Source organism: Nicotiana sylvestris, chromosome 3 (genome assembly GCF_000393655.2).
Source record: "Nicotiana sylvestris chromosome 3, ASM39365v2, whole genome shotgun sequence".
Taxonomy (NCBI): Eukaryota; Viridiplantae; Streptophyta; class Magnoliopsida; order Solanales; family Solanaceae; genus Nicotiana; species Nicotiana sylvestris.
Window position 1 is genome coordinate 87,647,554 of NC_091059.1, and position 12,451 is coordinate 87,660,004.

A 12,451-nucleotide genomic window follows, 5' to 3' on the forward strand; every position below is an offset into this window, starting at 1 on the left:
AATTATTTTTACTATTTCGGGGTTTGATTGTTACACTAATTTTCTTTTTATTTTATATATAAGTGCCTGAGTTGCCATTCTCTGAATTTTCCATATTGCTAAGAAGTTATATGTTCATGAAAATAGCACGGGCTAGCCAGTTTTTGTCACGATCCGGATTTCCCATTTTCAGGAGTCATGATGACGCCTACTTGTGAAAGCTAGGCAAGCCAATTATTAAGGTTTTAACATATTAGCAATCAACCCAACTAAAGCTAAGCAGATGAAAAGTGCGGAAGTGTTATAACAAATTCAAATAATCCAATACATGTCTACCCACGAATCTGGTGTCACAATTTCACGAACGACTAAGATTTTTACTACAAATACAAGTTTGAAAGAAGTACAACTGTTCTCGAAATGAAAAGAGACAGCAGAAAGCTAAAACAGGGAAGGGGACTTCAGGCTCTGCGGACACCAACATATCTACCTTGGTCTTCTTGGACCGAAGGCAGCTACCTTAGCTACTCACCGGGTCCGACACCGAAATCTGCACAAAAGAATGCAGAGTGCAGTATCAGTACAATCGACCCCATGTACTGGTAAGTGTCGAGCCTAACCTCGGCGAAATAGTGACGAGGCTAGGACACGACAACCATATAAACCTGTGTAGTTAAATCATATGCAAACAACACCATAATAACAGGAATCAACAGAATAAAATGGGAAGGGGACATGCTGGGGGGAATATCAAGTTCTAACACTAAACTAATAGAGAAACATAAAGGACACCATAGTTAAATCAGCAGGAATAAGGAAAACAGTAACACGTGCACGGCATCACCGTACGTGCTTTTACTCTCGTTCTCACCATATGAAACAACAAAAACGGAACAACATCACCCTTCGTGCATTATCTCTCATAATCATGGCACGTCATCATCCTTCGTGCATTAACTCTCAAATATCGGCACGACATCACCCTTCGTGCATTAACACTCACTCACAATATCATGCACGACATCACCTTTCGTGCTTTACACTCTTCCTCACCCAAACAATAGAAATAATACGCCCCGACAAGGGAATCAACAATATAAACAATAACATCCCAGCAAGGGAATCAGCTATAACCAATCTCGTTTCAACAGTTACTTTACAAAATGAATCTCAACTTAAGCCAATACCACACAATGGTCAATTACCAAAATTATCATAAATCATGTTCAACATTGATAATCATCAACCCAAGCATGGACAATACACAAATAGGGTTACAACAACATGATATAAGACTCACGGGTATGCTTGACACCAACGTATAGATACTCGTCACCATACTTATACGTCGTACTCAACATTAACACGTAGCAAATAAGACCACAACTCCTATTCCCTCAAGCTAAGGTTAGGCCAAACACTTACCTCAATTCCGCGGACAAAATCAAGCCTCAAATACCACTTTACCTCTCGGTTCCACCTCTAATCCGCTTGTATCTAGTCTAATTACTTAATAACATCAATATAGGCTAAATAAACCAATTATAATGCATGAATATAGATTTTCCAATGTTTTCCCCAAAAGCCAAAAAATCGACCCCGGGTCCGCTTGGTCAAAACTCGAAGTTTGAACCAAAACCCGATCACCCATTCACTCACGAACTCAAATATGCAATTAGTTTTGAAATCCGACCTCATATTGAGGTCCAAATCCCAAAAATTTGAAAATCCTAATTTCTACCCCAAAACACCCAATTTTCCATGAAAAAAACCCTAGATTTTGAAGTGAAATTATGTAAAAAGATGATTTAGATTGAAGAAGATGAGTTAAAAATCACTTACTTATGATTTGGAGAAGTTTGAGCCTTTGAAAAATTGCCTAAGGATGTTTAGGGTTTGAGAAAGTTGTAAAATGATGAAAAATCCCGCCTGAAATCCCACTTAACAGGTGCAGTTATTGCAATTGCGAATTGCGAACCCTTTGAAAATCTACTACCTTCGCATTTGCGATAAAAATGTCGCATTTGCGACATAGGGCCCTTTACAATTCCCAGCCAAGGTTCGCATTTGCGATGAGGGCCTGCCCAGGCCTGGTTCGTATTTGCGACATATAGGTCGCATTTCTTAGGCCTGATCACTTCGCAATTGCGAAGACTGATTTCGCAATTGCGAGATCAGAGGCCTGAGCAAAAATACTAGATGCACAACAACATTTTCCTAAGTCCAAATCACTCAGTGGCCTATCCAAAACTCACCCAAGCCCTCGGGGCTCCAAACCAAATATGCACGCAAGTCTAAAAACATCGTATGGACTTGCTATTGCGATCAAATCATCAAAATAACATCAACAACTATGAATTTAACCTCAAATTCATGAAATTCTTTAAGAAGATTGAAAATTTCATTTTCTCAACTAAAGATCTGATTTATACCAAATCAACTCCGATTCTTATCAAATTTCACAGATTCGACTTAATTATTATTTTAAACATGTACCGGGCTCTGGAACTAAAATATAGGGCCGATACCATCAAGACACACACTATTTCATTTCCAAAAGTCTTTATATTTACCAGCAAATAATTTTTTTAAAAAATTCTTTTCTCGAGCTAGGGACCTCGGAATTCGATTCCGGGCATACGCCCAAGTCCCATATTTTACTAAACCATACGGGACAGTCAAATCACGGGTCCGGGTCCGTTTACCAAAAATATTAACCGAAGTCAACTTTAATCAATTTTAAAGGCCAAATTCATTATTTTTCTTAAATTTCACATAAAAGCTTTTCGGAAACGTGTCCGGACTACGCACGCAAATCGAGGTGAAACAAAGGGAGGTTTTTAAGGCCTCGAAACACAAATTTGATCTCTAAAACAAGAGATGACCTTTTGGAGCATCACAGTTTTTGGACTGGTAATTGAAAAATAGCCATCATTCGTAAAGTCAATGAAAATTAGCCATTATTTTACCGAAACACGGAAAGTTCCAGCATAATATGTGGGATTATGGAGCTCCTGCGGATAAACTTCCAGCATATTTTGTTAGAACTCCAACACACGAAAATCTCCAGCATAATATGATAGATTATGGAGCTCTTACACAGGGACGAAGCTACATTCACTTAATGGTGGTTATTTGAACTTCCTTTATAGAAAAATTACATTGTATATAGTTAAAATATTAAATTTTAAAGATATATATATATATCATATATTGAATATCTTTTGTCGGAATTTTTTTTTACTTCATTCAAGTTTGAATACCCTTAGAGAAATTCTTGGCTTCGCCACTACTCATGTATATAAACTTCTCGCGTATTATGTTGGAACTCCAGCACATTATGCTAGAAGCTCATATGTAAAAAATTTGAACTCCAACATATTATGCTGGAATATTTTCGGATTTTTAAGGGTGTTTTTGTTCAGATTTTATCTTTGCATGAAAAAGTGGCTAAATTTCGATTACTTTTAAAAATTGTGCTATTTTTCAATTAACAGTCGTAAATCTGGCTATTTTATTTTTATTTTTTCCTTATATGTTCTATATTTCCTTTATATAGTTCAGGTCTGAAAACCAAACTTCATCTTTGCTGACACATGTAATTTAAGTTTTAACGACTTATTATCATTAAAAAGGCCCTTCCCTTTTTCACCAATATAATAAATGTCGAGAAGAGTAACAAGCTAATATTGCTTGAGGTGGAAGCTTATGAACTAGCAGTAATTTATCAGTAGAGCTACTACCTTACATCTTGAAGAAATTCGTCACGTCACTCGTATCTCTAAAGATATACCTTAAAATTTTTCTTTTAGATAATGGTAAATTTTTTCATTTCATTTTCTTTTGCTAGTAGTTGAAATTATTTAAAATATAGAGATGTGAAAAGATAAAAGCATTTTACAACTAAAACATAAAAAAGGAAAACTTGGGGCAAATTAAGAAAATGAGAAATTGCATGACCATTGTTAATTAATGCTGTTGGTAGCCAAAAGTTTATTCTTAATTCTTGAGGTCATGCCCCTACTTGTACGCCAGTTATTTTTCGAAATTTTTTCGCAAACCACTATGTTTTAGTGATTATTAGCTTGCTATAGCTATCATTTAATAAATTACTTCCTATAGTTATGTTTTAACTTGTTATAGATTGTATTCGTTGTATTTAAGCTAATGCATTCATGAATACAATAGGAAAAGCCAGCGGAAAAAAGGGAATTACAGCTAACATATAGACTGTATTCATCTGTATTCGCGAGCTGCATTCGTGAATACAGTAACGGAATTTGCAGAAAAAAAAGGTCTTCAGCTGTTTAAAAACGGTAAGTAAATCAATTAACGCGATAAACTCCTAATATAACTCAACAAACTCAATTATAACACACAAAATTTGTATTTCCAGTTATAGAAAAGATTCTTAACCGAAAAACACCCCAAAAATAGAGCAATCTTCAGAGATTCAATCTATCCTTTCTTTTTTTAGTGGTATCTTTACTAAAATATTTTTTTGTGGTATTTTTACAAATAGATTTGTATATTGAAATTATATAATTACATTGGATACAGTTAAATACATAAAAATACATGAAGTATAGCAGGTCATCTATAGTGCAAAAATATATGAATACATATACATTTGAATACACACATACATACATATATATATATATATATACATATATATATATATATATATATATATCTGAATACATAAATTATATTAATTGAAAAAATATATGAATATATTCTACAATACATTGAATACATATTGCTAAATATATACTGCTGGACAAAACAGTGAAACAAAGTGAAGCTTTGAAATTATATAATTATATTGAATACAGTTAAATATATTGAAAAAGTAGAAAAAACTAAAGACAGTGAATACAATGAAATACATGGAATACAATGAGATACATTGAAATACAATGAAAAAAGGTAGACTCTTCAAGTTCCTCAACCCCAAACTCCGTCCCCAATCCACCGATATCCAGGCCGCCGCCATGTGGTGCGTCGCTGCTGGTACCTGCACCCTCTGAGTCGTCTAGGTAGTGAATCTCTCATTTCTGCTTTGAAAATTTTGAGATCTGCACTTTTGGCGCCTTTATCATCCTTGGAAGGATCAATGGCTTCCCTTATAGCAAATCCTGCATTTGGACTTCCTGAGGGAATAAATGGCTTCGGTAGTATAAATTATGCCAATGCCGCATCGCCAATGGGGTTTGATCTCGACAATGGTCTGTCAAGTCCTCCGCTAGTAATTTTCACAAGCTTGGCTAAACAATTGAGAGAGACATTGGAGATGAATCAGTGGAGAATCATTGATAAAGAGAATGTGTGTTAGGAACTATGCGTCCATCAGACTGTATAGAGAACCGGGTTCTCTATGAGTTTCCACTAAAGATACTGATGAGCCGAACTATATAGCGATCTGGTCCTAGATTAGTTCCCACAGTGCTAACTACTGAACTAGTATGTAAATGAGACACATAATAAGTTCCCACTGTAAGCAACAAACTGTAAAATCAACCGGTATAGGGAATCAGGTTCTCTAATTGTTCTCGCAGTAGCTCGGCAGTAAGTAAAGAACACAGAGGATTTTTACATGGAAAAATCCCAACTCAAGGGGACAAAAACCATGACCTAAACTTGTAGGCTTTCAATTTCACTAATTTGTAAACCCCTATTACAAGACACTTTGTAATAACCCTATTACAAAGAATTCAACTAACTTGTGGTACTCTTACCACAAGCCACTTTGTGACTCCCTAGTTACAAAGACTTTAACTAACTTGTGATGCTCTCATCACAAGCCACTTTGTCACTCTACAGTAACAAAGGATTTTCACTCTAACTTGTAATAACACTATTACAAGCTACTTTGTAACTCTCTAATCACAAAGACTTTACAACTCGACTAACTCTAGCCAAGACACAAACTTAGAGGGTTTGTGATTTTGGGTTTCCTAAAAACAGCTTCTAAGAAAGATAGATAGGAGTTACAATAAAGAACAAATAACAAAGACTCAACAAACCTAAGGACTTAAGATATCTTCAATCTTGGATCTAGTCCTTGAAGTTGAAGCAACTTTGTTCTTTGAGAGAGGTTGTTCTTGCACTTGAGAGAGTATTTCCGTTTATGATTTTGCAATTCTTGAGAACCTGAATCTTGTGCCTTGCATGAGGTTTATACTACAAAAGACATCCTTAGGGATGTCCAATCTTAATGGGTAGTGACTGTTGCACTGTCTGCTGCACTGTTGTAGGCAGTCACTTTCTGTAGTTGCTTTCCAGCTGTACTATTGACTTGTACTTCTGTCAGAGGAACACCAAGGTATCAGGTCCCTAATCTGGTTCTTGTGAATCTAAAGACACACTGGCCAGATTATCTTGATTCGACTAACTTGAATGATTGTACCAGGCATGCTTCAGGTCCTTCATCTGGTTCTCTCATAAAGTAAGGTATTTTACCTTCCTTCATTGTGTTTATGCATGTGTGACATCACTTACAATGATGTAAGCAAGGTAGGTAAAAATCCTTCCACAGAAAGTTGACTGTTGCGCTGTTCTTGTGCAGTAGCGTGTGCAGGCAGCAACTTTTCTGCTGGACGGTTAACTTCATACAGTCTCCTCGGGAACTTGTAGGGACCGGTTCCCTCAGCTGTTCCTTCTACTCTTCCTCACTTGAGTCATTGCTGTCAGCTTTGAGTTCTAGGTTCTTTTCTTTCACTGTCTATCTTCCTCTTCATCTCGTAGGTCTTCAGATTTCTAACTAACTTTTCTATGGTCAGTTCTTGCAGGTCCTTTGATTTAGTAATAGCATTCGCCTTGCTTTCCCAAGGGCTGGATCGCAACCTGGAACTTTGTGATCTCATGGTCTTGTAGATGTGTAGCAGGTTCCTTATCTGGTTCTAAATGGTAAGTTTGTTAGATCATCAAAATATAAAGTAAAGTACTTGTGCCCAAGGTACTTGTAACCTATCAATTTCCCCCCTTTTTGATGACGACAAACTTAGAATTGATATTCCCCCTAAGAACCAGATCTCCATATTGTTCCCCCTACGAATCAGCCATATTCCCCATGAAAATCGAACCTAGGGAGCCAATCACAACTGGTTTCTCAAGACTGTTTGACAAATCATCAAAACTCAAAGTTCCATACTTTATCAATTTCCCCCTTTTTTGATGATGACAAATCTAGAATTAATATTCCTCTTGAAAACCAGATTCCTCACATGTTTCCTGCGGGTCAGACCTAAAATCAACATATTATCATCAGCGTTGCCCCTGTGAAGTAGAGCTATCTCTTGAGAACCAGATTCCTCATATGTTTCCCTGCATTATCAGCAACGTTCCCCCTGCGAAGCAAATCCATCTTTATGCACAACATTCTATTCTATTCCTCCCATGTTGACACCTATATAACTTCCCCCTTTTGGCATCATCGAAAAGAATAACAGAAGAAGTACTACCAAAAAGAAGTTCAGCAACATTAACTCAGTCCACTTGGCCAACACAGCATAAACAATTACAAAAAAAACAAGTGAATGTCAGTGCACAACATAGAGTGATTGCCCATAGTGAAGTAATGATAATAAAAGCACAGTAGCTTCAACAATACATAATATGATAATTTAAACAACGAAAGTACCAATGTCATCAAATATAGGGATCAAAATAAGGTAAGAATTCAAGGGAATTTGGAAGGAGTGAAGGACATAGATCACTGGGCAGGAAGAAAAGTAAGGGGCTAAGGCTTTGATAAGCTTGTCCATTCGTTCATTTACTCTCCTTTGATCAATGATCATATGCTCCCTCAGTTCCTCCACATGTTTCCTCAATCTTTCATTATCACCCTTCAACTTTAGCATTCTATTCTGCCAAAGGTTCTCGAGGACCAGGTTCCCAACCTACTGAGTAGGTTGAGCCATCAATCATATCACCAAGAAGCTCCCCAAGCTTCGTCTCATCACTAACAAATGCAGTCCCATGCACATATAGTATCATAGTATCACATAAAACATAGAAGTTTTTTTTACTTCTTCTTCAGAAACATTGGGACTTGGAGGAGCAACGAGGTGATTCTATTTTTTGGAACTCAACACTCTACCTGATAGCACTCTTTGAGACTTCAAAGTCTTCTCCCTCCAAACCTAATGGTTCAACCCTTTGCTTCCGTAAGGAACCAGGTTCCTCACTTATACTACCCTTTCTATCCCTGAGCAGCCGTGTCTCCCTTTTCTTCTTCTCAATCTATTTACCCTTATCATCTGCTACATCTTTCTCAGCCAACCCTCTTTTCTCCATTTTTATTTTTTTTCACAAATGGAGATTCTTTTACTTCATCTTCTCTTCCACAATCGCCACATCAGCAGGTTACACCACTTCATCATCAATCAGCCTGCTTTTCTCAAACCTTTTTACTGGATACGGAGTTCGTTTGTACACAGAACTCAAGAGAGAAAGATCATCATTAGAATTATCATCCTAAAAAGGATTTATGGACCGAGTCCTTCATTCAGTTCCCCACTTTTTTAGCACATTCACCAATTCCTCCATCCTTCAAGGCTTCTACAAACCCAACAACAATTTTAGCCTCACGCTCTAGAATATTAGATCTACCCTGTTCCCTTTCAGTTAAACTTCCATAAAAAACTACCAAAGAATTCTTGGGGTTTTGATTCTGATGGAGTTAGGTTTTTGGAAAGTGAGAGAATTGGGTTCACTTATGGCATATTTGGAAGAAGGATTATTTTGAGACAAGGTTGACTTTGGTTTTGAAGAAAAGAATCAGTTTTATTTAAGTGTAAGATAGAGAAGTGCCTTTTTGGGTAATGGGTCAGTTCAGAAAGGTTTAACATTTTTGGACTTCAAAAGTTAGGAGGAGAGATAGGAGAAAGGCAGCAACAAACTAATGACATGACACTTCAGCAGCTTAAGAAGGCATATAAGTATTGAAGAGACTACTAACCTGAGTCATAAGAATCAGGTTCCGTGATGGTTTTTGAAAATTTTGAGCAAAGACTCCTAGAAGTGCAATGTCACTCTTACTTGTTTTTGTCCTGAAACTGCCATGTGTGTATATCTGTAACAGTATATATTTGAGTTAGATGTCGCCGAAAAACACGTTTTAGCATTGTACCTTTCCTTCTTAACATAGCCAATCATCGAGGGACCAGATCCTTAGTTGAGCTTGATCAACCCCAACTCTAGACGATTTCTTTCAAAATGTTCCCTGCTCAGCACCTTGTCGAAGATGTCTGCTACCTGATCCTTCATCTTCCAAACCTTAATACAAATCAGAACTTTTCAACATTGACCTTGAGAAAGGCAGCTGCAGCATATTCTGCTTCAGCTGTTGAGAGAGCTACTGAGTTTTGTTTCCTTGTACCCCATGAGATAAAACATGATTCGAGAAAATGAGCCATTCCAGATGTGCTTTACCTATTCACCAGATATCCAGCATAATCAACATCAGCATAACCAATCACATCAGAGCTATCAACTGAGGGATAGTAGAGAACCAGGTCCTGCATCCCTTTGAGATATCTTAGGATTCTCTTGACAACTTTCAAATGAGATTCCTTTGGATTGGATTGAAACCCGGCACACAGACCCACACTAAAAACAATATCTGGTCTGCTACAAAAGTAACCCTATGATACCTATATACATGGTCTGATTTATAGGGGAACTAGGTTCATTCAGTCTAGACAAGTAGCTGTGGCGATGGGAGTATCAATGATTTTGATGTCTCCATGTCAAATATCTTCAGCAGCTTCTTGCTTCACTTGTACATCTAAGAAGAAATTCAGTTCCCCCATCGTACTCATTTCCAACTCACTTCCCATGAGTTATGCACATTCTTCACATTGGGAGTCAATTGTTGCTTCAAAGATGATTCCATCAACATAGATCTGCACAATGAGTAGGTTCCTTCCTGATTTCTTTCACACTAAACACGGGGAGCCTGGATTCCATAGTAGTTCTGTCAGCAGGTCGTGGAACCGGGTTCCACATTCTGTTCCTCTCAAGTTGACGGAGCTCTTCTTGCATAGCTGTAATCCAGTCAACATCTTTCAATGTTTCCTTGATATTCTTAGGCTCTATTTGAGAGAGAAAGGTGGAGAGGGCAAGTGAGTTTCTTGTCTTCGATATGGTTTGAATTTCTCAGCAACTGGAGTTCCATGTACGACATCCATAACTTTATTTTCTGCTTTAGATATTGTGATTGAGGAACTAGGTTCCTCTATGTCGGCTGGAGTCTCATCTTCAGTTCTGAGGAAGAAGGTTCATGCAAATCTGGAGTAATCATCCATACTGACGAGAATATGTACCTCTTTCCTCCTCTACTTGGCATCCTCATAGGTCCACATAGATCCATATGGAGGAGATCAAGTGGCCTTGAGATACTAACTTCCTTTTTGGGCTTGAAAGAGGATCTGACTTGTATTCTTTTTACACAAGCATCACACACCCTGTGATCCTTGAAGCTTGATTTGAGCAGACCATGAACCAGGTCCTTCTTGACTTATTTTTTCAGCAGCGTGAAACTTGCATGACCCAGCTTTCTGTGCCATAGCTCAATATTATCATTAATAGCACTCAGACATCCAAGATCCCCTTGTCACAAATTTAAGAAATACCCAGCAGAATCTCGTAGAGGACCAGGTACTCTACTGTTTAATGAACTCATACTGTTCCCGATCTTTACATCTTCCAAAATGTATCCCTTCTTGCCATTTTCAAAGGATACACTCCTTCCTTGCAGGGCCTTCAGTGAAAGGAAATTATTTGTTGTTCCGGCCATGAGCTTCGAGCAGTCGCTATCCATGTACCATTGTTGGCTACTCCCTTTCACTGTTCCCTGCACACTTAAGTCAATGATTAGACTTAGGGACCCAAGCCAACTTGGGTCCCTTATAATGACAGAATGGGCGGATCAAACTTCTTTTTGCCCATGCAGGCAACACATATTTTCTTTTTAGGAACCAGGTTCCTCATCAGTACGCCTCTTTTCAACAAAAACTCTCTTTTTCTGTAAAGACTGAATTTTAACTTTACAAGAGTCCTTATAATGACCAGTTTGACCACATTGAGTGCATAAACTATTATCAGCCACAATTACATACTTCCTATAGGGATTAGAGGAGGTTTTAGCCTTTGGTAACCCGATGCTTTTCCTGTTTCCACCATTACTCCTATATATAGACGTTATCACCTTAGAGGACCGGATCCATTTTAGTGACTTATCAAGATCATTTTTAACCCTTTTTAAATCCTCCTGAAGTTGTCTATTCTTTTCAAGCTCAACAACAAGACTTGTTTTAATTTTCTTAAGCTCACTCTCAAGCTCAAGTTGAGCCTTTCTAACCACTTCCTCTCCCTCAGTGTTGTCCAACCATTTTTTTGTTTGTTTTTTTAAAAAGTTGTGTTCTCTTGTTACTTCTTCCATTTGTTCCCTTAAATCTTCAAAGGAAACTACCATATCATCTCTTTCTTGCTCAGTAGCTGCAATTTTTTCTACTAGAGAATTCTTTTCTTTGCTAAGGTTCTCTATGGTTTCTTTCAAGTCATCAACCATACCATCACATCATCTCTGGACTGTTCAGCATTTCCTAGCTCTATGATTAGGGCATCTTGATCATTAACAAAACTATAATATGTATCAATTAGAACATTTGCTAATGACATCAATTCTTTCGAAAAGTAGGACTTCAGATTTCTCTGAACATCCCTGAAAATTACATCATCATTGTCATATTCTTCATCCTCATCGGACTGAGCCGTCAATGCAAACACTAAATCAAATTCCTTTGCTTCATTTTTCACTGTCATCATGGAGTTGCTTCCTGCGTCTGATTCCTCTTCTGATTCACTAGAGGAGTCTCCCCATGCAGCAAGAGCTTGCTTCACAAGATTGTCAGCTGCACTTTTTCGGCTGAATCGTTTGTTAGGAACCAAGTTCCTTTTTGCTACTTTGTCAGAGTTGTGTTTGTGATGCTCTTGTTTTAGAAATGGGCAGTCTTTGATGAAGTGTTTAGGCTTTCCACACTTATAACAACAATCATTTCCTTTGGAATTCCTGCTGGAACTTCCTTTCTTTGGGATCCCACCATTTTTGCGAACCATCTTCTGAAATCTTTGTGGTCTATTAGTTGATTAACTTTCCTCAAGGTTTGGTGGAGCATACATGTAAATACTTTCTAGGTGTTAACCTTTTAGAAAGAACCTGCTCTGATACCAATTGTTAGGAACTATGCATCCACCAGACTGTATAGAGAACCGGGTTCTCTATGAGTTTCCACTGAAGATACTGATGAGCCGAACTATATAGCGATCTGGTCCTAGATCAGTTCCCACAGTGCTAACTACTGAACCAGTATGTAAATGAGATACATAATAAGTTCCCACTGTATAGAGAACCAGATTCTTTATAGGTTCCCACTGTAAGCAACAGACTGTAAAATCAACCAGT